This window comes from Oncorhynchus kisutch, linkage group LG18 (genome assembly GCF_002021735.2).
Source record: "Oncorhynchus kisutch isolate 150728-3 linkage group LG18, Okis_V2, whole genome shotgun sequence".
In the NCBI taxonomy this organism is placed as follows: domain Eukaryota; kingdom Metazoa; phylum Chordata; class Actinopteri; order Salmoniformes; family Salmonidae; genus Oncorhynchus; species Oncorhynchus kisutch.
Genome location: NC_034191.2, coordinates 6874097 through 6898896, shown reverse-complemented (window position 1 = coordinate 6898896; position 24800 = coordinate 6874097). Strand labels below are relative to the sequence as shown.

At 45.9% G+C, this 24800-nt stretch overlaps 1 pseudogene; it reads left to right on the top strand.

Annotated features, from left to right (window-relative positions):
- LOC109909509 (homeobox protein cut-like 1) overlaps nucleotides 1–24800 on the top strand; it is a 122523-nt pseudogene that overhangs the window by 15650 nt on the left and 82073 nt on the right.

Sequence of the window (24800 nt, the reverse complement as noted above, 5' to 3'; positions counted from 1 at the left end):
CTATGAAAGGGTTAGTTACTAGTATTGTTTTGCTATAAAGGGTTAGTTAGTAGTATTGTTCCTCTATGAAAGGGTTAGTTACTAGTATTGTTTTGCTATAAAGGGTTAGTTAGTAGTATTGTTCCTCTATGAAAGGGTTAGTTACTAGTATTGTTTTGCTATAAAGGGTTAGTTAGTAGTATTGTTCCTCTATGAAAGGGTTAGTTACTAGTATTGTTTTGCTATAAAGGGTTAGTTAGTAGTATTGTTCCTCTATGAAAGGGTTAGTTACTAGTATTGTTTTGCTATAAAGGGTTAGTTAGTAGTATTGTTCCTCTATGAAAGGGTTAGTTACTAGTATTGTTTTGCTATAAAGGGTTAGTTAGTAGTATTGTTCCTCTATGAAAGGGTTAGTTACTAGTATTGTTTTGCTATAAAGGGTTAGTTAGTAGTATTGTTCCTCTATGAAAGGGTTAGTTAGTAGTATTGTTCCTCTATGAAAGGGTTAGTTACTAGTATTGTTCCTCTATGAAAGGGTTAGTTACTAGTATCGTTCCTCTATGAAAGGGTTAGTTACTAGTATTGTTCCTCTATGAAAGGGTTAGTTACTAGTATCGTTCCTCTATGAAAGGGTTAGTTACTAGTATCGTTCCTCTATGAAAGGGTTAGTTACTAGTATTGTTCCTCTATGAAAGGGTTAGTTACTAGTATTGTTCCTCTATGAAAGGGTTAGTTACTAGTATTGTTCCTCTATGAAAGGGTTAGTTACTAGTATTGTTTTGCTTTAGAGCTCCTTTGGCAAAACATTTAGAAGCCGGAGGCGCTTGGTTGGCTACTCTGTACTTGTGCAAAACACTGCTATAGACGAGCCCAGGAAACGTGGGTCTCCCTGGCCTTATTGACTACACGTATTGCATTTATTATATTGAATTCTGATATCGGTGCTTGGTTGAAAGTCCAAGGGATTGAATTAATGTATATACTCTCTCTCCTCTCACACACTGATATTCTCTCTTCCTCTCAGGCTCCCTCTCTCCCCTCTCTCTCTCTCTGTCTCTCTCTCCCCTCTCCTCTCTCTCTCTCCCCTCTTCTCTCCCCTCTCTCCCATCTCTCTCCTCTCTTCCCTCTCCCCTCTTCTCTCTCCTCTCCCTCCCCTCTCTCCCCTCTCCTCTCTCTCCCCTCTCCCCTCTCCTCTCTCTCCCCTCTCTCGTCTCTCTCCTCTTTCTCCTCTCTCTCCCCTCTCTCCCCTCTCCTCTCTCTCCCCTCTCCCCTCTTCTCTCTCTCCCCTCTCCTCTCTCTCCCCTCTCTCGTCTCTCTCCTCTTTCTCCTCTCTCTCCCCTCTCTCCCCTCTCCTCTCTCTCCCCTCTTCTCTCTCTCCCCTCTCCTCTCTCTCCCCTCTCCCCTCTCCTCTCTCTCCTCTCTCTCCCCTCTCCTCTCTCCTCTCTCCCCATAATACTCCCACTTCCCATCCCCAACCCCTGAATAGTTCAGTTCAGTGAAGGCTAACAGTCTTTTCCCACCAGGACCCTGAACTAAGCCCTGTTGTAAAGAAGGGGCCAGTCTGTTTAGCAGTTAGGGTTTATTGATTTGCTTTTTTAAAGAGGGGACTGTTTTCTCCGTGTCCAATCCACAGGGGCTCTAAATGTTTCATAGGTTCAAGGAGGTCATTATTTAGATGTCTTAAGTGGTGTAGCATGGTATACCTAAACGTCTGTATATTAGCGCAGCCCCATTACAGAGTGAAAAGACGTCTCCATTTACTCGTTCCCTGTCTGGGCTGCATTAGCTCCCCTGTCTCCACTCAGGCAGCACACAAGTTAAAACACACTTCAATAATGCAACATGGCATGAGGAAATATTGAACCTGTTCCTTTACTGTTCGCAAAACAATGTTCCTACAGGCTAAAACACTTTACAATGGATGAAGATAACGTTCCTTGCTAGCTTACAGCTGAATTCACTACCTTTTAATACTTTTGTTTGTGATAATATGCAGACCGTAAAAAACGAAAAAACTTCGTTGTCTTTCTTTGCCTCCCTTCTGGTTCCACAGCCACATTCTGCCTTTGCAAATGTCATTCATTTTTAAAGATACGGTGCACACTTTTAGAAAATAAAATGCTTCTTCTATGAAAATGTTGTTAGTCAGTACAATAAAATATTATCTTAGTAGTTGCCAATAAAATCAGTACTATATGGAAGGGATTGTTTGTCATCTGTAGCCGCATGATATCAGCTTAAAAGTAGGCTCAGTAACTCCTATTGAATAATATGCATTCACCTGTATTATGAATAGACTACATCTGAATTTACCTAGTTCATCAATATAGATTTACCATTCAAATAAGTGATTACCGTTTTGTAGTTCGATTAGTAAAAACAAAGGCAAACTGATTTTGTATAATTTGATTCAATTAATGCATAGATGGATGTCTTCAAACAACGTACACACACCTTCTTCAAATGTTAATGATATTCAACTCTAAAGATGGCCGACGGTTGAACAGAGCAGTAGCTGAGTTGATCTGTTTGGACCAACTGCCATTCTGTGACTTTGGATAATGATACTCCCTTAATCTTTTGTGGTATTGTTTTTGGTATCGAGGTAGTGTGTTACCAAACCTGGTGTTTCGGTATCGAAGTCAGACCCTCGTCTTCCGCGTGTTTCACATCCGAAAACAGTCCGGCAAGGACTGTCTGTAGCCGAAGACCGAATCCTCACAAGATGTCATTATAATGTATGCATATACTGTTCTGAAGTCGGTAGCCCCTTCGTCTGTGATTGGCTCCCATCTTCCCTCAGCTTTCTAATGTTGGTCTTGGGCTCCACCCCATTTTGACAAGGGTACAAAAGCAGAGCAGGAGTCAAGCTGCCGACCCTGAGAGGGTCACAGGCTGGGGGTCACAGGCTGCCGACCCTGAGAAGGTTACAGGCTGCCGACCCTGAGAAGGTCACAGGCTGCCTCTGTCAGGCATCTAAAGATAACATGCACACTGACCTCTGGGTTCAGCAGAAAACCTGCTCCAATCCAATTATGATTATTCAAGAGTGTGTGTGTGTGTGTGTGTGTGTGTGTGTGTGTGTGTGTGTGTGTGTGTGTATGTGCTTAGCTCAGCTTAGCTTGCATACTGATATGTATCTTACCATTGGCAGTTAGGATAAAACATCCAAGTGAATCACCTGTCTGTGCTAGAAGATTCCGGTGGCCGATATTAACCGCCATTTGACTATTAACTTCCCACTTTGCATGGATTAACCCCCCTCTGGAACGCTGCCCATGCAAAGTGAACATGCAGTCAGTTTATTTTATAAATCAACTGTTTTATGCCTAAAACCGCTGTAGGCACACAATAGGTGAACGCAGGAAGCTTGTTATCACGGCAGACGTAGCAGAGTAGAGTACAGGCCTGCCGAGGTCAGCTCTGTATCCTGTTACTGGCTTCGCTCTCTGCTTGTCTCGGGGTGATCTGTGTTGTCGTTCAATGCCGAGTTTGCTTTACTGATCCCCCCCAGACAGTGCTTTGACCTTTGAACTCAATAGCTGTTATACTTAAACTGGGGTCAGAGGTCATTTGACCCATTGACCCAGCCGTGAACCACCTGGCTCGCTAGCCTGACTTTTAGGGAAAACAGATGATGGCCTTGCCATCTGCCCAGTCTCAGTGATCTTGGCTTTGAACTTTAAACAACTGTAGCAACAGGCTAGTGTAGAGTGTTGAACTGATGTAATAACAGGCTAGTGTAGAGTGTTGAACTGATGTAATAACAGGCTAGTGTAGAGTGTTGAACTGATGTAATAACAGGCTAGTGTAGAGTGTTGAGCTAATGTAATAACAGGCTAGTGTAGAGTGTTGAGCTAATGTAATAACAGGCTAGTGTAGAGTGTTGAACTGATGTAATAACAGGCTAGTGTAGAGTGTTGAGCTAATGTAATAACAGGCTAGTGTAGAGTGTTGAGCTAATGTAATAACAGGCTAGTGTAGAGTGTTGAACTGATGTAATAACAGGCTAGTGTAGAGTGTTGAACTAATGTAATAACAGGCTAGTGTAGAGTGTTGAACTGATGTAATAACAGGCTAGTGTAGAGTGTTGAACTGATGTAATAACAGGCTAGTGTAGAGTGTTGAACTGATGTAATAACAGGCTAGTGTAGAGTGTTGAACTGATGTAATAACAGGCTAGTGTAGAGTGTTGAACTGATGTAATAACAGGCTAGTGTAGAGTGTTGAGCTAATGTAATAATAGGCTAGTGTAGAGTGTTGAACTGATGTAATAACAGGCTAGTGTAGAGTGTTGAGCTAATGTAATAACAGGCTAGTGTTGAACTAATGTAATAACAGGCTAGTGTAGAGTGTTGAACTGATGTAATAACAGGCTAGTGTAGAGTGTTGAACTAATGTAATAACAGGCTAGTGTAGAGTGTTGAACTAATTAACTAATGTAATAACAGGCTAGTGTAGAGTGTTGAACTGATGTAATAACAGGCTAGTGTAGAGTGTTGAACTGATGTAATAACAGGCTAGTGTAGAGTGTTGAACTGATGTAATAACAGGCTAGTGTAGAGTGTTGAACTGATGTAATAACAGGCTAGTGTAGAGTGTTGAACTAATGTAATAACAGGCTAGTGTAGAGTGTTGAGCTAATGTAATAACAGGCTAGTGTAGAGTGTTGAGCTAATGTAATAACAGGCTAGTGTAGAGTGTTGAACTGATGTAATAACAGGCTAGTGTAGAGTGTTGAACTGATGTAATAACAGGCTAGTGTAGAGTGTTGAACTGATGTAATAACAGGCTAGTGTAGAGTGTTGAGCTAATGTAATAATAGGCTAGTGTAGAGTGTTGAACTGATGTAATAACAGGCTAGTGTAGAGTGTTGAGCTAATGTAATAACAGGCTAGTGTTGAACTAATGTAATAACAGGCTAGTGTAGAGTGTTGAACTGATGTAATAACAGGCTAGTGTAGAGTGTTGAACTAATGTAATAACAGGCTAGTGTAGAGTGTTGAACTGATGTAATAACAGGCTAGTGTAGAGTGTTGAACTGATTAACTAATGTAATAACAGGCTAGTGTAGAGTGTTGAACTGATGTAATAACAGGCTAGTGTAGAGTGTTGAACTGATGTAATAACAGGCTAGTGTAGAGTGTTGAACTGATGTAATAACAGGCTAGTGTAGAGTGTTGAACTGATGTAATAACAGGCTAGTGTAGAGTGTTGAACTGATGAACTAATGTTATAACAGGCTAGTGTTGAACTAATGTAATAACAGGCTAGTGTTGAACTAATGTAATAACAGGCTAGTGTTGAACTAATGTAATAACAGGCTAGTGTTGAACTAATGTAATAACAGGCTAGTGTTGAACTAATGTAATAACAGGCTAGTGTAGAGTGTTGAACTGATGTAATAACAGGCTAGTGTAGAGTGTTGAACTAATTAACTAATGTAATAACAGGCTCGTGTTGAACTAATGTAATAACAGGCTAGTGTAGAGTGTTGAACTGATGTAATAACAGGCTAGTGTTGAACTAATGTAATAACAGGCTAGTGTAGAGTGTTGAACTGATGTAATAACAGGCTAGTGTAGAGGGTTGAGCTAATGTAATAACAGGCTAGTGTAGAGTGTTGAACTGATGTAATAACAGGCTAGTGTAGAGTGTTGAACTGATGTAATAACAGGCTAGTGTTGAACTAAGGTAATAACAGGCTAGTGTAGAGTGTTGAACTGATGAACTCCAGGGGCGGCAGGTAGCCTAGTGGTTAGAGCGTTGGGCCAGTAACCAGCAGGTAGTCTAGTGGTTAGAGTGTTGGGCCAGTAACCAGCAGGTAGCCTAGTGGTTAGAGCGTTGGGCCAGTAACCAGCAGGTAGTCTAGTGGTTAGAGCGTTGGGCCAGTAACCAGCAGGTAGCCTAGTGGTTAGAGTGTTGGGCCAGTAACCAGCAGGTAGTCTAGTGGTTAGAGCGTTGGGTCAGTAACCAGCAGGTAGCCTAGTGGTTAGAGTGTTGGGCCAGTAACCAGCAGGTAGCCTAGTGGTTAGAGCGTTGGGCCAGTAACCAGCAGGTAGCCTAGTGGTTAGAGCGTTGGGCCAGTAACCAGCAGGTAGCCTAGTGGTTAGAGCGTTGGGCCAGTAACCAGCAGGTAGTCTAGTGGTTAGAGCGTTGGGTCAGTAACCAGCAGGTAGCCTAGTGGTTAGAGCGTTGGGCCAGTAACCAGCAGGTAGCCTAGTGGTTAGAGCGTTGGGCCAGTAACCAGCAGGTAGTCTAGTGGTTAGAGCGTTGGGCCAGTAACCAGCAGGTAGTCTAGTGGTTAGAGCGTTGGGTCAGTAACCAGCAGGTAGCCTAGTGGTTAGAGCGTTGGGCCAGTAACCAGCAGGTAGCCTAGTGGTTAGAGCGTTGGGCCAGTAACCAGCAGGTAGCCTAGTGGTTAGAGCGTTGGGCCAGTAACCAGCAGGTAGCCTAGTGGTTAGAGCGTTGGGCCAGTAACCAGCAGGTAGCCTAGTGGTTAGAGCGCTGGGCCAGTAACCAGCAGGAAGCCTAGTGGTTATAGCGCTGGGCCAATAACCAGCAGGTAGTCTAGTGGTTAGAGCGTTGGGCCAGTAACCAGCAGGTAGTCTAGTGGTTAGAGCGTTGGGCCAGTAACCAGCAGGTAGTCTAGTGGTTAGAGCGTTGGGTCAGTAACCAGCAGGTAGCCTAGTGGTTAGAGCGTTGGGCCAGTAACCAGCAGGTAGTCTAGTGGTTAGAGCGTTGGGTCAGTAACCAGCAGGTAGCCTAGTGGTTAGAGTGTTGGGCCAGTAACCAGCAGGTAGTCTAGTGGTTAGAGCATTGGACTAGTAACCAGCAGGTAGCCTAGTGGTTAGAGCGTTGGGCCAGTAACCAGCAGGTATCCTAGTGGTTAGAGCGTTGGGCCAGTAACCAGCAGGTAGCCTAGTGGTTAGAGTGTTGGGCCAGTAACCAGCAGGTAGCCTAGTGGTTAGAGCGTTGGGCCAGTAACCAGCAGGTAGCCTAGTGGTTAGAGCGTTGGGCCAGTAACCAGCAGGTAGCCTAGTGGTTAGAGGGGTGGCAGGTAGCCTAGTGGTTAGAGGGGTGGCAGGTAGCCTAGTGGTTAGAGGGGTGGCAGGTAGCCTAGTGGTTAGATGGGCGTCAGGTAGCCTAGTGGTTAGAGGGGTGGCAGGTAGCCTAGTGGTTAGATGGGCGTCAGGTAGCCTAGTGGTTTAGAGGCAGGTAGCCTAGTGGTTAGAGGGGCGTCAGGTAGCCTAGTGGTTTAGAGGCAGGTAGCCTAGTGGTTAGAGGGGTGGCAGGTAGCCTAGTGGTTAGATGGGCGTCAGGTAGCCTAGTGGTTTAGAGGCAGGTAGCCTAGTGGTTAGAGGGGTGGCAGGTAGCCTAGTGGTTAGAGGGGCGGCAGGTAGCCTAGTGGTTAGAGGGGCGGCAGGTAGCCTAGTGGTTAGAGGGGCGGCAGGTAGCCTAGTGGTTAGAGGGGCGGCAGGTAGCCTAGTGGTTAGAGGGGCGGCAGGTAGCCTAGTGGTTAGAGGGGGGCAGGTAGCCTAGTGGCTAGATGGGCGTCAGGTAGCCTAGTGGTTTAGAGGCAGGTAGCCTAGTGGTTAGAGGGGTGGCAGGTAGCCTAGTGGTTAGAGGGGTGGCAGGTAGCCTAGTGGTTAGAGGGGTGGCAGGTAGCCTAGTGGTTAGAGGGGCGGCAGGTAGCCTAGTGGTTAGAGGGGCGGCAGGTAGCCTAGTGGTTAGAGGGGCGGCAGGTAGCCTAGTGGTTAGAGGGGCGGCAGGTAGCCTAGTGGTTAGAGGGGTGGCAGGTAGCCTAGTGGTTAGAGGGGTGGCAGGTAGCCTAGTGGTTAGAGCGTTGGGCCAGTAATGCTGAGGTAGTGGACTCTTTAAATGCAGGGATAGTTTAAGGCTAGTTAGCAAACTTTGGCAGGGCATTGTGTCCCTAATATAATTGTTTTTTTTTACATTTCAGTAATTTAGCAGACACTCTTATCTAGAGCAACTTACAATTAGTTAATTCATTCATTCATTCATTCAACATAAGTGTTCACCACTGAGAATGTCAGGGTTTGTTGACCGACTAGCTGCTACGTGCAGATGAACGCTCAAGTTTGTGTTGTTTTTCTGACACTCAGAGCAAGCTTCTCCAACTGTTGTCTTTATATTCCAGGGTCTTGCTGAGTGGATGGGTTTATGTAATAGTCCGTTTGACTACCTTCAGGATCACTATGCACATGGATTTGCCTCAGTCCACCTCTTGTGTGGGGGAATTATGTCAATTCAATATAGAGGCATCAGTAGTGTCATTGGGTTCGTGCTGTCAACGTGATAAGTCCTTTTAGAAGGGTGGTTTGCATGCTTCATTTCGGCTGGCGTCCCGCTAGTGTACTTCGCTTGAAAAATTAGAAGTGGCAATAGTACTGTTTGTCCATCTTGAGACACTGTAGCCAGTATACGCTTCCTCAAAATAATTAGAATTAACGTAAGAAATCTGTTATTGATGCGTACGTTTTGTTCCGATGTGCTCTGTCATCATACCCCTGTGGAGGCCTTGAAAGCGCCTCGGCTACGGCGTGTTTGTTGTCTGAAAAGGTACACTACGGCGTTTTAAATACCCCGACGAAACCTCTGGAGACGCCACTGAACGGACATTAGCTCGTTTGTAAAGGAACAAGCGTCCGTCACTAGGCAACCAGAACTGTCAATCAAATGATCTCGACCCGCCTGCCTGCGGGCAGACCACTCACTCCTAAGAAAAGTGTTTTTGAAGTTTATTAAATATAATGACTTACCAATACATTCAATAGAAATAACACCTACCATTTGTTTTTTAAAACAGTAGAAAAGCAACACAACACATCAATCAGCAACGTTTAGGGTTGTCAGGGAAACAATACAGGATATTCTATACAGGAGCAGAATTCTACAGTCTGAAAAGGTACAGACGCTTCTGATGCGTCACTTTAAATGTCTTCAAGGTTATCAATTATTGTCGCTATCGACCCGTTACCGTAGCGGTGTCCTACTGGATGACAATAGTATTGAGTCGCGCAATTTAAAAAAATAAATTCTAACTAAGATGTTTGGTGCAGTATTTTTCAATGGGGAAAAATGTACATGAAAATGAGTCTGGTTGAATGACAACAAAGACTTGAACAATCTCTACTGTTGACCAATCACCGGCGAAGGGGCATAGACTTCAGCTCCGAACTTCGACTTTCCTCCACAAATTGTTAGGTGTTCCTGAACAGCCCCCCTCCCCAAATAAAACTCACCGAAGACCAAAACGAACAACTTCACAAAATGTCATTATAATACTGTATATTGTATATGCATGAATTCTAACCAACTGTTTTGGCTGGGAAGCATGCGGACGCCTTAACCCTGCCGATGTGTGGTAGAGAGAGGGCCATGCAGCCCAGGGGGACTGTTGGCCGACCCTGAGTTTATCCTCTCAGGGTTATTAATAGAGCTATAGCTGAACTCCCAGGGTCCTCGCTGATTAAATCCAGATGTGGGGATCTGGGAGAGGAGGACAGTCAGAATAATGTTTCATGAGCGAGATGACAGGGGGGGGGGGGGGGATGACTTTCTTTTTGTCTGTTGTGTTTCTCATGAGAGCACCTCCTTCATATATACTGTTTTCTGTAAATATGACAAACTTCATCTGTTGATTGTTGTGTGACTGACTACCTCCACGGTGTAGCCTTGTTAGTTTAGCTTGTTATTCTCTCAACTGAGGTCGGCTTACTTTTTTTATGCTCTAATCCTTCTCGGTGATGAGCGTTATGATTGAGGATAGAGCATTAATAGACTATCTGAACTACAGGGGACCCAGATTTACACTTTAGGGTCAACTTGATCCCAGCTTGCTCTGTTGATCTAGAGTTGACTAATCCCCATAACTCTCTCTCTGTCTCTCTCCTCTCTCCTCTCTCCTCTCTCCTCTCTCCACTCTCTCTCTCTCTCTCTCTCTCTCTCTCTCTCTCTCTCTCTCCTCTCTCTCTCTCTCTCTCTCTCTCTCTGTCTCTCTCTCTCCTCTCTCTCCCCCTCTCTCTCTCTCTCTCTCTCCCCTCTCCCCCCTCTCTCCCTCTCTCTGTCTCTCTTCTCTCTCTCTCCCCCTCTCCCCTCTCTCCCTCTCTCTCTCTCTCCCTCTCTCTCTCTCCCTCTCTCTCTCTCTCTCTCTCTCCCTCTCCCTCTCTCTCCTCTCTCTCTCTCTCTCTCTCTCTCTCTCTCCCTCTCCCTCTCTCTCCTCTCTCTCTCTCTCTCTCTCTCTCTCTCTCTCTCTCTCTCTCTCTCTCTCTCTCTCTCTCTCTCTCTCTCAGCATGGCTTTCGGCAGGATGGGTGTATTAGTTCAGAGATGAGAGGCGCGATGGTTCTGTTTCTCTCTCCTCTCTCTGTAGAGAGGAAGCGTCTGTGTTTTATAATGTGGTCTTTATTTTTGCTGAAACTTCTCACTGCCTTCTGATCCCTTCTCAAATCTCAATATCCTAGCCGTTGCAGGAGTGAAATATCTGTCTCTTTTTACATTTATTTTTTAGGATGAATTACCCCTGGCTATTTCCCTCTCCAGCCCCCCTGCCCCTCTCCAGCCTCCCCTCACCCCCTATGACCCACAACTCTCTGTTTATACTTCCTCCATTCTAAAACAATCATACTCACTTTCCTGCTCTTGAGCCGTTCTCCGCTAGCAGACTCATTAGGTCAATATCTCTGTACCAACACACTAATAGCATAAGCAACGGTTCAGACAGGTATCCATCAATTAAACTCACTGCTTGTTACCTCAAAATCCATTGCACTCCCTTTTTTTAAATTCTCTCTTAGTGTCAAACCTGAACACAGTGAAATGAAGCAGTTTTCCTGTGCTCCCCAATCAGTTCATTCTGCGAAGTCAGGAATGTCAGTAGGCAGGATTCCATTGAAACCAGGTTTCTTCAATCAAAAGCAGTGTTACAATTTTTTTTTACTCATTACGACGTGCGGAATGCAAACGGCAGATATAGGAGACATGTTCTACTACGATGGACAACATTTTGAATTCGTTCGACGGTGGATTTGTATTTTTTTTTCTCAGTGTTTAAATTGATTTTTGTTATTTGTAAATGAGGGTGATGTCATCACCTAACACGTGATGTCATCACCTAGCCTAACGGCAACGCTCCGCTCCACAGTAATTGTAAATGCCAAACCTGCTCGCCAAATAAATCTTTCAGAATGCCAGAATATCGCCTTAATTTTCTGGTTGGCTGGATACAAGTTTCACCATACAATTATTTCAGAACTACGGGAGTGCACGGAGAATGATTATTTTACGGGAGTGTGCACGAGAATGATTAATTTACGGGAGTGCACGAGAATTATTAGTTCTACGGGAGTGCACGAGAATGATTAGTTTACGGGAGTGCACGAGAATTATTAGTTTACGGGAGTGCACGAGAATTATTAGTTCTACGGGAGTGCACGAGAATTATTAGTTCTACGGGAGTGCACGAGAATTATTGGAACTACGGGAGTGCACGAGAATTATTGGAATTACGGGAGTGCACGAGAATGATTAGTTCTACGCGAGTGCACGAGAGTTATCAGATCTACGGGAGTGCACGATAATTATTAGTTCTACGGGAGTGCACGAGAGTTATCAGATCTACGGGAGTGCACGAGAGTTATCAGATCTACGGGAGTGCACGAGAGTTATCAGATCTACGGGAGTGCACGAGAGTTATCAGATCATGGCAAATATTAGTCCATAATTTCCTTCTATCCATGCCGGCTTTCGCTCGCTACCTGGGGTGGCAGGGCATACCGGCTGGCGCCAATTTATTCATGCGGAATTTGCCTAAATGGAAAATGGAAACACTTCAAGAACTATATTTTTTATTCGACTCTGTAGGTTTTTTGCAGATTTTCTAGGTGTGAAGTCATCACCTAGCCTAACGGCAATGCTCCGAAGTCATCACCTAGCCTAACGGCAATGCTCCGAAGTCATCACCTAGCCTAACGGCAATGCTCCGAAGTCATCACCTAGCCTAACGGCAACGCTCCGAAGTCATCACCTAGCCTAACGGCAACGCTCCGGAGTCATCACCTAGCCTAACGGCAACGCTCCGAAGTCATCAACTAGCCTAACGGCAACGCTCCGAAGTCATCACCTAGCCTAACGGCAACGCTCCGAAGTCATCACCTAGCCTAACGGCAACGCTCCGAAGTCATCACCTAGCCTAACGGCAACGCTCCGAAGTCATCACCTAGCCTAACGGCAGCGCTCCGAAGTCATCACCTAGCCTAACGGCAACGCTCCGAAGTCATCACCTAGCCTAACGGCAACGCTCCGAAGTCATCACCTAGCCTAACGGCAACGCTCCGAAGTCATCACCTAGCCTAACGGCAACGCTCCGAAGTCATCACCTAGCCTAACGGCAAACGCTCCGAAGTCATCACCTAGCCTAACGGCAACGCTCCGAAGTCATCACCTAGCCTAACAGTTTTTTTGTCGACGCAGGATCGTTACATGGAAACACAATGTAACCGGCATCTGTTTTCGATGCCAATGGTGTAAACGTAACAAACACAAATTCACTGGACAAGGGAATGGGAAACATGACGTTACCCTCCGTGTCAGTTCCCCCCCGAAACGGCCTTCTTTACCGAAACACTCTCTTCTAGAATGTCTTGATTCTGAGAGTTGATTTGGTCATTTAGAGGAGGGCGTTATGCTAGCATTATCCGAGAGAACATATAGACCTATTAACGAGACTGTCTGAATTAGGGATGACCCGATTATTACATTTCTGGAAGATACCGATATCTGATATATTCCTTGCCAAGAAACCTGATAGCGGCCTTTTAAGCATTCTAGTACCATTAAATAGTTGAAACACACACACACACTGTCCAAAATGTTATTTTGTTGGCATTTCCATATGTTCCCATTTCCAGTAAAACAATCAAAACCTATTTCTTTCACTTACTTGCTGTTTCGTTGTCCATTTGACATCGCTGGTCCAAATGTCAGTCATGAAGCTAATAGCAGTGACGTCCATAGCAAGTAGCTCATGGAGGTTTCAACAATACTGTAACTCTGGTAGGGCAACGTCTGAAAAATAGCACCTACTTGGTAGTGTGTACCGGGGCTCGGGGTGCTCGACCAGTCGGCGAAAGCCAACATCTTCCACGACAGAGAACTGTCAAGGGCAATGAATCCCATTATTGTTATTTATTTAATTTTTTATTTCACCTTTATTTAACCAGGTAGGCTAGTTGAGAACAAATTCACATTTACAACTGCGACCTGGCCAAGATAAAGCAAAGCAGTGCGACACAAACAACGACACAGAGTTACACATGGAGTAAAACAAACATACAGTCAATAATACAGTAGAAAAATAAGTCTATATACGATGTGTGCAAATGAGGTAAGATAAGAGAGGTAAGGCAATAAATAGGCCATGGTGGCGAAGTAAATACAATATAGCAGTTAAACTGGAATGGTAGATGTGCAGAAGATGAATGTGCAAGTAGAGATATTGGGGTGCAAAGGAGCAAGATAAATAAATAATTACAGAATGGGGATGGGGATGAGGTAGATTGGATGGGCCATTTACAGATTGTGGTCAGTCAGAACTGAACACAATCGGTCCTTTTGTGCGTCTAGACTCGTCTTTTCAATGCGATCTTCGTATTCTGATAGCAGAGGTGGGAGGTAAGCGTCAAGTGTAGACACCACCCTAGACAGGCACCCTCCCTCCCTGTCTCCCTGTCTCCCTCCCTGTCTCCCTGTCTCCCTCCCTGTCTCCCTCCCTGTCTCCCTCCCTGTCTCTCTCTGTCTCTGTCTCTGTCTCTCTCCCTCTCCCTCTCTCTCTCTCTCTCTCTCTCTCTCTCTCTCTCTCTCTGTCTCTCTCTCTCTCTGTCTCTCTCTCTCTCTCTCTCTCTCTCTCTCTCTCTCTCTCTCTCTCTCTCTCTCTCTCTCTCTCTGTCTCTCTCTGTCTCTCTCTGTCTCTCTCTCTCTCTCTCTCTTTGTCTCTCTCTGTCTCTCTGACAAGCCCTTTTACCACTCGTTTACACTCGTGGCAGAGGTTTACCACTCGTGGCAGAGGCCAATCACCGTCGGTATATGTGATGATGATGTATGTGTAAAGTTGAAAGGTCATCGGGTTTTCACATACAGCTCCTTGAATGATATGAAAGTTTGCTTCCATGTAAACAGACCGGGATGGTTTAACCTCCTAGCTTAGTGTGTAGGTTGGTGTTGTAGGCCGCCGTGGCTCATCACCTGTCTCCTTGAGGGTATGACAAGTCATCCCACACTCAGTTCTCTGTGGTTACTAGTCTCTTATCTCCTGTTCTGTGGGGGTGTAACCTCGTCTGTGATCGTGTACCGTGTCATGGCAAAAATCGTGCCGCTTCCGACTTGCTAACCCCCCCCCTCATATCAGCCGTGGTTTAGTCTGATGCATTTAGAGCGGGTTGGAAGTGGAACAGAACGGGGAGGGGAGGGAGGGGAATGTTGAGAGGGTAGCAGATTGTAGATAAACCATCTGCCACATCCACTACGGTCTAACCACCGCATACAGGCATCTGAGAAGAAACGCTGAGAAGAGAAAGACAGGAGAGAAGACGGAGCCTTCAAAATTACCCAAAAACATTTAGTACAAAGAATCTGGTAATCGAATAGCCCCGATCAACAGTTAGATGTGAGTGATGTCCACTCCTGGTAGCCTACACAGCTCTGCTGGGAAAGACACACATTTTCTACAGCGCATTTGGTAACAATGACCCAGCAAATTACATTTTGTTTGTCTATTTTTATATATAACCTCCCACTACAACACACTGTGGCCTGAGTATATATAACCTCCCACTACAACACACCATGGCCTGAGTATATATAACCTCCCACTACAACACACCATGGCCTGAGTATATATAACCTCCCACTACAACACACTGTGGCCTGAGTATATATAACCTCCCACTACAACACACCATGGCCTGAGTATATATAACCTCCCACTACAACACACCATGGCCTGAGTATATATAACCTCCCACTACAACACACCATGGCCTGAGTATATATAACCTCCCACTACAACACACCATGGCCTGAGTATATATAACCTCCCACTACAACACACTGTGGCCTGAGTATATATAACCTCCCACTACAACACACCGTGGCCTGAGTATATATAACCTCCCACTACAACACACCGTGGCCTGAGTATATATAACCTCCCACTACAACACACTGTGGCCTGAGTATATATAACCTCCCACTACAACACACCATGGCCTGAGTATATATAACCTCCCACTACAACACACCATGGCCTGAGTATATATAACCTCCCACTACAACACACCGTGGCCTGAGTAGATATAACCTCCCACTACAACCCACTGTGGCCTGAGTAGATATAACCTCCCACTACAACACACTGTGGCCTGAGTATCTATAACCTCCCACTACAACACACCGTGGCCTGAGTATATATAACCTCCCACTACAACACACCATGGCCTGAGTATATATAACCTCCCACTACAACACACCATGGCCTGAGTATATATAAACTCCCACTACAACACACCGTGGCCTGAGTATATATAACCTCCCACTACAACACACCATGGCCTGAGTATATATAACCTCCCACTACAACACACTGTGGCCTGAGTATATATAACCTCCCACTACAACACACCATGGCCTGAGTATATATAACCTCCCACTACAACACACTGTGGCCTGAGTAGATATAACCTCCCACTACAACCCACTGTGGCCTGAGTAGATATAACCTCCCACTACAACACACCATGGCCTGAGTATATATAACCTCCCACTACAACACACCATGGCCTGAGTATATATGTCCCTTGCTTGGGGGTGATGGTTACGGCCTCTTTTAAAGAGCCTCAGTCGTTGCTCTTCATCCAACCCGTCTAAAAAGGCCCTCCGTTCTCTCACCCTTCTATATTCTAATATTATTCTGTTCTAGCCCTGTGTTTTATAATTCAGTGTTGTGAATACATTATCTCGATGTGGATTGCATTATGCTCGGGCTGCACTGTGATTTCAATAGACCTTGTCATGGCAGGGAGCATGTCGCCCCCCCCCCCCATATCAGCCGTGGTTCAGTCAGATGTACGGAGAGCAGGTTGGAAGTGGGACAGAATGGAATAGCCCCCCCGGTGTGCTTGGGCTGCACCATGAGGTGAATACCCCTCCCCCTCTCCTCCCCTCCCCACCTCCTCTCCCTCCCCTCCCCTCCATATTAATACAGGCCCATATGATTGTGCCTAATTCATGTGAACACAGGGTGTTTGCTCTTGAGTAGGAGTTGAAGCAGTAGCCTACAGGCTGAAACCAGGAAGTGATGACCCAGAAGGACATTTCTGGTAGAACTGGTACGTAGCATTGAGACCTTGGGAAAAGAAACCAGCCATTTCAAATGATCTGTAGATTCTGCGGTTTATAGCGGAGTCCTTGTGGTTCTTGTCCGACGCGGCAACTCCTTTCCCAAATGTCGTGTTAGAGTTCAGAAATGTGCATTTTCAAAACGCAGACCATCAGAAAACAAATGATCTGCGTCTCTTAACCCATTTCACCTGCGTCAGTAGACGGAGAAGAGATTTTTCCTTCACAGAAAATAGATTTGTGAAACGCAGAAGTGCAGCGCTATTTATATTTTTCCAAGAAAACAGAATTCTGTCTTAATGTAAAAACTGTTTGCTCTTTAAGCCTCTCTCTCCTCTGTCCATCTGTCCCTCCTCCTCCCTCTCTAGTGTAGTCTATATCTGTCCCTCCCTCTCTAGTGTAGTCTATATCTGTCCCTCCCTCTCTAGTGTAGTCTATATCTGTCCCTCCCTCTCTAGTGTAGTCTATATCTGTCCCTCCCTCTCTAGTGTAGTCTATATCTGTCCCTCCTCCTCCCTCTCTAGTGTAGTCTATATCTGTCCCTCCCTCTCTAGTGTAGTCTATATCTGTCCCTCCTCCTCCCTCTCTAGTGTAGTCTATATCTGTCCCTCCCTCTCTAGTGTAGTCTATATCTGTCCCTCCTCCTCCCTCTCTAGTGTAGTCTATATCTGTCCCTCCCTCTCTAGTGTAGTCTATATCTGTCCCTCCCTCTCTAGTGTAGTCTATATCTGTCCCTCCTCCTCCCTCTCTAGTGTAGTCTATATCTGTCCCTCCCTCTCTAGTGTAGTCTATATCTGTCCCTCCTCCTCCCTCCCTAGTGTAGTCTATATCTGTCCCTCCCCCTCTAGTGTAGTCTATATCTGTCCCTCCCTCTCTAGTGTATTCTATATCTGTCCCTCCCTCTCTAGTGTAGTCTATATCTGTCCCTCCCTCTCTAGTGTAGTCTATATCTGGCCCTCCTCCTCCCTCTCTAGTGTAGTCTATATCTGTCCCTCCCCCTCTAGTGTAGTCTATATCTGTCCCTCCCTCTCTAGTGTAGTCTATATCTGTCCCTCCCCCTCTAGTGTAGTCTATATCTGTCCCTCCCTCTCTAGTGTAGTCTATATCTGTCCCTCCCTCTCTAGTGTAGTCTATATCTGTCCCTCCCCCTCTAGTGTAGTCTATATCTGTCCCTCCCTCTCTAGTGTAGTCTATATCTGTCCCTCCCTCTCTAGTGTAGTCTATATCTGTCCCTCCCCCTCTAGTGTAGTCTATATCTGTCCCTCCCTCTCTAGTGTAGTCTATATCTGTCCCTCCCTCTCTAGTGTAGTCTATATCTGTCCCTCCCTCTCTAGTGTAGTCTATATCTGTCCCTCCCTCTCTAGTGTAGTCTATATCTGTCCCTCCTCCTCCCTCTCTAGTGTAGTCTATATCTGTCCCTCCCTCTCTAGTGTAGTCTATATCTGTCCCTCCTCCTCCCTCCCTAGTGTAGTCTATATCTGTCCCTCCCCCTCTAGTGTAGTCTATATCTGTCCCTCCATCTCTAGTGTATTCTATATCTGTCCCTCCCTCTCTAGTGTAGTCTATATCTGTCCCTCCCTCTCTAGTGTAGTCTATATCTGGCCCTCCTCCTCCCTCTCTAGTGTAGTCTATATCTGTCCCTCCCCCTCTAGTGTAGTCTATATCTGTCCCTCCCTCTCTAGTGTAGTCTATATCTGTCCCTCCCCCTATAGTGTAGTCTATATCTGTCCCTCCCTCTCTAGTGTAGTCTATATCTGTCCCTCCCTCTCTAGTGTAGTCTATATCTGTCCCTCCTCCTCCCTCCCTAGTGTAGTCTATATCTGTCCCTCCCCCTCTAGTGTAGTCTATATCTGTCCCTCCATCTCTAGTGTATTCTATATCTGTCCCTCCCTCTCTAGTGTAGTCTATATCTGTCCCTCCCTCTCTAGTGTAGTCTATATCTGGCCCTCCTCCTCCCTCTCTAGTGTAGTCTATATCTGTCCCTCCCCCTCTAGTGTAGTCTATATCTGTCCCTCCCCCTCTAGTGTAGTCTATATCTGTCCCTCCCTCTCTAGTGTAGTCTATATCTGTCCCTCCCTCTCTAGTGTAGTCTATATCTGTCCCTCCCCCTCTAGTGTAGTCTATATCTGTCCCTCCCTCTCTAGTGTAGTCTATATCTGTCCCTCCCCCTCTAGTGTAGTCTATATCTGTCCCTCCCTCTCTAGTGTAGTCTATATCTGTCCCTCCCTCTCTAGTGTAGTCTATATCTGTCCCTCCCTCTCTAGTGTAGTCTATATCTGTCCCTCCCTCTCTAGTGTAGTCTATATCTGTCCCTCCCTCTCTAGTGTAGTCTATATCTGTCCCTCCCTCTCTAGTGTAGTCTATATCTGTCCCTCCCTCTCTAGTGTAGTCTATATCTGTCCCTCCCTCTCTAGTGTAGTCTATATCTGTCCCTCCCTCTCTAGTGTAGTCTATATCTGTCCCTCCCTCTCTAGTGTAGTCTATATCTGTCCCTCCCTCTCTAGTGTAGTCTATATCTGTCCCTCCCTCTCTAGTGTAGTCTATATCTGTCCCTCCCTCTCTAGTGTAGTCTATATCTGTCCCTCCCTCTCTAGTGTAGTCTATCTGTCCCTCCCTCTCTAGTGTAGTCTATATCTGTCCCTCCCTCTCTAGTGTAGTCTATATCTGTCCCTCCCTCTCTAGTGTAGTCTATATCTGGCCCTCCTCCTCCCTCTCTAGTGTAGTCTCTATCTGTCCCTCCCTCTCTAGTGTAGTCTATATCTGTCCCTCCCTCTCTAGTGTAGTCTATAGTGTCTGTAGTGACGCATCAAGCACTGGTCTGCACTGAGATGCAGACCGCTGCGCCCTACAAAGCCTCTCACAACACGTGTGTGTGTGTGTGTTTCAGAGAGAACTAGACGCCACCGCCACACAGCTCGCCAACAGACAGGGATGAGAGCGAACAGTCCAGGAAGAAACTCATCGACCAGAGCCGCGACTTCAAGAAGAGCACGCCAGAGGTGACACACACACACACACCTACACACACACACACCTACACACACACACACCTACACACACCTACACACACACACACACACACACACACACACACACACACACACACACACACACACAGGCATTGATACACAAACACACACATTTTAAATACTTTATTTGAATCCAGAAATCACATTAGTTTCGAAGGATTGAAACATTTGTCACAGATATCTGGACACTTATAGATATAGAACATACCTTCTCCATACAGCTAGACTGACCATACCAGCTGAAACAGAGCAGTACCTTCTCCATACAGCTAGACTGACCATACCAGCTGAAACAGAGCAGTACCTTCTCCATACAACTAGACTGACCATACCAGCTGAAACAGAGACAGTACCTTCTCCATACAGCTAGACTGACCATACCAGCTGAAACAGAGCAGTACCTTCTCCTTCATACAGCTAGACTGACCATACCAGCTGAAACAGAGCAGTACCTTCTCCATACAGCTAGACTGACCATACCAGCTGAAACAGAGCAGTACCTTCTCCATACAACTAGACTGACCATACCAGCTGAAACAGAGCAGTACCTTCTCCATACAGCTAGACTGACCATACCAGCTGAAACAGAGCAGTACTTTCTCCATACAGCTAGACTGACCATACCAGCTGAAACAGAGCAGTACCTTCTCCATACAGCTAGACTGACCATACCAGCTGAAACAGAGCAGTACCTTCTCCATACAGCTAGACTGACCATACCAGCTGAAACAGAGCAGTACCTTCTCCATACAACTAGACTGACCATACCAGCTGAAACAGAGACAGTACCTTCTCCATACAGCTAGACTGACCATACCAGCTGAAACAGAGACAGTACCTTCTCCTCTATACAGCTAGACTGACCATACCAGCTGAAACAGAGCAGTACCTACTCCATACAACTAGACTGACCATACCAGCTGAAACAGAGCAGTATCTTCTCCATACAGCTAGACTGACCATACCAGCTGAAACGGAGCAGTACCTTCTCTATACAGCTAGACTGACCATACCAGCTGAAACAGAGCAGTACCTTCTCCTCCATACAGCTAGACTGACCATACCAGCTGAAACAGAGCAGTACCTTCTTCTCCATACAGATAGACTGACCATACCAGCTGAAACAGAGCAGTACCTTCTCCTCCATACAGCTAGACTGACCATACCAGCTGAAACAGAGCAGTACCTTCTCCTCCATACAGCTAGACCGACCATACCAGCTGAAACAGAGACAGTACCTTTTTCTCCAGAGGAGGACAGGAAAATATAGACATGCAAAGTTCCCGAAATACTGCTCCCCTCCCTCCCCCCCTCCCTCCCCTCCCTCCCTCCCCCCTCCCTCCCTCCCCCCTCCCCCCCTCCCTCCCCTCCCTCCCCCCCCTCCCTCCCTCCCTCCCTCCCCCCCTCCCTCCCTCCCTCCCTCCCCCCCCTCCCTCCCTCCATTCTGGATTGTAATGACCTGTTCTTTATCTGTTTTTAATGTGACGTTCCTGCTGACTAGGATCATTCTGTCTGTCCTGTTTCTCCCCGGGGGATGCCCCCCTTGGGTATTGTCGTGTGTTTCCAAGGCAACCCTAATTGTTCAAACACAGACTGGAATCAAAGCATCGTTGTTGTTATTAGGAACGTCGCCGTAATGGGAGTTTAACGAGTGGCTACGCGTTCTATGGAAACTAAACGAAGGTGTGTTCCACAGAGTTGCCTTATGTTCCTGAGAAGCCATTGAGCCCCTGGTTGATTCTCCCCTTTTTTTCGTCCACGGCTGCTATAATTGAACACATTTTGCCGCTAGAAATGTGTTTTCGCATACGCTGAAGTAGCTAGCAGGTTTACTCCGACAGTGGTTGCCGTGGTAACCAAACAGACAGACTCGCTAGTTTAGCTCACCAAAACATCGGTCCTGTAGCTTGCTATTGTGAAATTCAAATTCAACAACGCCAATAATGTTTTTAATTTGACTTTGCTTTCAAAATGCAGCTCAAACATAGAACATGTAAGAATCAACTATAGACATGAATTCTACCGTGTTGATGTAATGTGCTGATGTACCTTGCTGATATAATGTGTTGATGTACCGTGTCAAGCCAATCAGAAACAAGTATTCAACAATGCCATGGTATAATAATTGATATGAGGTTAGCTCTGAATAACCAGCCTAGAAGTCAGATGACAACAGACTCAATTAGACTCATCCACCTCAGACCAAGTTAGGTTTATTCAAGTCAGACCGGGTTAGGTTTATTCAAGTCAGACCGGGTTAGGTTTATTCAAGTCAGACTGGGTTAGGTTTATTCAAGTCGAACCAGGTTTATTCAAGTCAGACTGGGTTAGGTTTATTCAAGTCAGACCGGGTTAGGTTTATTCAAGTCGGACCGGGTTAGGTTTATTCAAGTCAGACCAGGTTTATTCAAGTCGGACCAGGTTAGATTTATTCATGTCGGACCGGGTTAGGTTTATTCAAGTTAGACCAGGTTAGGTTTATTCAAGTCAGACCGGGTTAGGTTTATTCAAGTCAGACCGGGTTAGGTTTATTCAAGTCGGACCGGGTTAGGTTTATTCAAGTCGGACCGGGTTAGGTTTATTCAAGTCGGACCAGGTTAGGTTTATTCAAGTCAGACCAGGTTTATTCAAGTCGGACCAGGTTAGATTTATTCAAGTCGGCCTGGGTTAGGTTTATTCAAGTCAGACCAGGTTAGGTTTATTCAAGTCAGACCGGGTTAGGTTTATTCAAGTCGGACCAGGTTAGGTTTATTCAAGTCGGACCGGGTTAGGTTTATTCAAGTCGGACCAGGTTAGGTTTATTCAAGTCGGACCAGCTTTATTCAAGTCGGACCAGGTTAGGTTTATTCAAGTCGGACTGGGTTAGGTTTATTCAAGTCAGAGCAGGTTAGGTTTATTCAAGTCAGACCAGGTTAGGTTTATTCAAGTCGGACCGGGTTAGGTTTATTCAAGTCAGACCAGGTTAGGTTTATTCGAGTCAGACCAGGTTAGGTTTATTCGAGTCAGACCAGGTTAGGTTTATTCGAGTCAGACCGGGTTAGGTTTATTCAAGTCAGACCGGGTTAGGTTTATTCAAGTCGGACCGGGTTAGGTTTATTCAAGTCAGACCGGGTTAGGTTTATTCAAGTCAGACCGGGTTAGGTTTATTCAAGTCAGACCGGGTTAGGTTTATTCAAGTCAGACCGGGTTAGGTTTATTCAAGTCGGACCAGGTTAGGTTTATTCAAGTCGGACCGGGTTAGGTTTATTCAAGTCGGACCAGGTTAGGTTTATTCAAGTCAGACCAGGTTTATTCAAGTCGGACCAGGTTAGATTTATTCAAGTCGGCCTGGGTTAGGTTTATTCAAGTCAGACCAGGTTAGGTTTATTCAAGTCAGACCGGGTTAGGTTTATTCAAGTCGGACCAGGTTAGGTTTATTCAAGTCGGACCGGGTTAGGTTTATTCAAGTCGGACCAGGTTAGGTTTATTCAAGTCGGACCAGCTTTATTCAAGTCGGACCAGGTTAGGTTTATTCAAGTCGGACTGGGTTAGGTTTACTCAAGTCAGAGCAGGTTAGGTTTATTCAAGTCAGACCAGGTTAGGTTTATTCAAGTCGGACCGGGTTAGGTTTATTCAAGTCAGACCAGGTTAGGTTTATTCGAGTCAGACCAGGTTAGGTTTATTCGAGTCAGACCAGGTTAGGTTTATTCGAGTCAGACCAGGTTAGGTTTATTCAAGTCAGACCAGGTTAGGTTTATTCAAGTCGGACCGGGTTAGGTTTATTCAAGTCAGACCGGGTTAGGTTTATTCAAGTCAGACCGGGTTAGGTTTATTCAAGTCAGACCGGGTTAGGTTTATTCAAGTCGGACCAGGTTAGGTTTATTCAAGTCGGACCGGGTTAGGTTTATTTAAGTCGGACCGGGTTAGGTTTATTCAAGTCAGACCAGGTTAGGTTTATTCAAGTCGGACCAGGTTAGGTTTATTCAAGTCGGACCAGGTTAGGTTTATTCAAGTCAGACCAGGTTAGGTTTCTCTATCTCTACCAGATTATACATTTATTTGACGGGTGGGGTGATGAGTGTTTAGTGATGGAGGAAGGAGGCGATGATGTCATTATTTCAATAGGTTGTTGGGTGTCCCCCTGATGAGGTGACAATAGGGTCAGTGGGGTCATAATATACATTACATTTGATATAACCCCTGGGGGTGGGGTTATTGGGAATACAGGCCCTGACCTAAGCGTTAGGAATACAGGCCCTGACCTAAGCCTTGGGAATACAGGCCCTGACCTAAGCCTTGGGAATACAGGCCCTGACCTAAGCCTTGGGAATACGGGCCCTGTCCTAAGCGTTGGGAATACAGGCCCTGACCTAAGCCTTGGGAATACAGGCCCTGACCTAAGCCTTGGGAATACGAGCCCTGACCTAACGGCTGGGAATACGGGCCCTGACCTAAGCCTTGGGAATACGGGCCCTGACCTAAGCCTTGGGAATACGGGCCCTGACCTAAGCCTTGGGAATACAGGCCCTGACCTAAGCCTTGGGAATACAGGCCCTGACCTAAGCCTTGGGAACACGGGCCCTGACCTAAGCCTTAGGAATACGAGCCCTGACCTAAGCCTTGGGAATACGAGCCCTGACCTAACGGCTGGGAATACGGGCCCTGACCTAAGCCTTGGGAATACAGACCCTGTGGCAGTAAAACAAGAGAAAGACAGTTCATTATAATGAAAGTGTACACACACACAAACACACACATCACTATGTAGTTAGATTGATGATGTGTTCCTGATCTAATGTGTGTCTATAAGTAGCCGGGAGCCCAGCAGGTAGATCCCTCTGTACAGGATGACCCGTTCTGTCTTACTGTGGTGAACGCTGCGCTGCATCTCCACAGGGCTTTAGTCAAGCTAACTGACGAGTGTGTGGATGTGCTTGTTCCCAGAGATCTATACTTGACTCGGTATCTAATCAGAAACCACTGACTCTTGACCTAATGCTATAACAACAGGACTCTGTGGCTGAGGTTGGGTTTTAAATGTGCTATGAACAGACAGTGTTAGGTGAAACGGCCAGTGTTAGGTGAAACGGCCAGTGTTAGGTGAAACGGCCAGTGTTAGGTGGAACAGCCAGTGTTAGGTGGAACGGCCAGTGTTAGGTGGAACGGCCAGTGTTAGGTGGAACGGCCAGTGTTAGGTGGAACGGCCAGTGTTAGGTGGAACGGCCAGTGTTAGGTGGAACGGCCAGTGTTCGGTGGAACAGCGTAACACCTCTATAGATTGGTACCGTGTGTTTATCAGGGTGTTTATCAGTGTGTTTATCAGGGTGTTTATCAGGGTGTTTATCAGGGTGTTTATCAGTGTGTTTATCAGTGTGTTTATCAGTGTGTTTATCAGGGT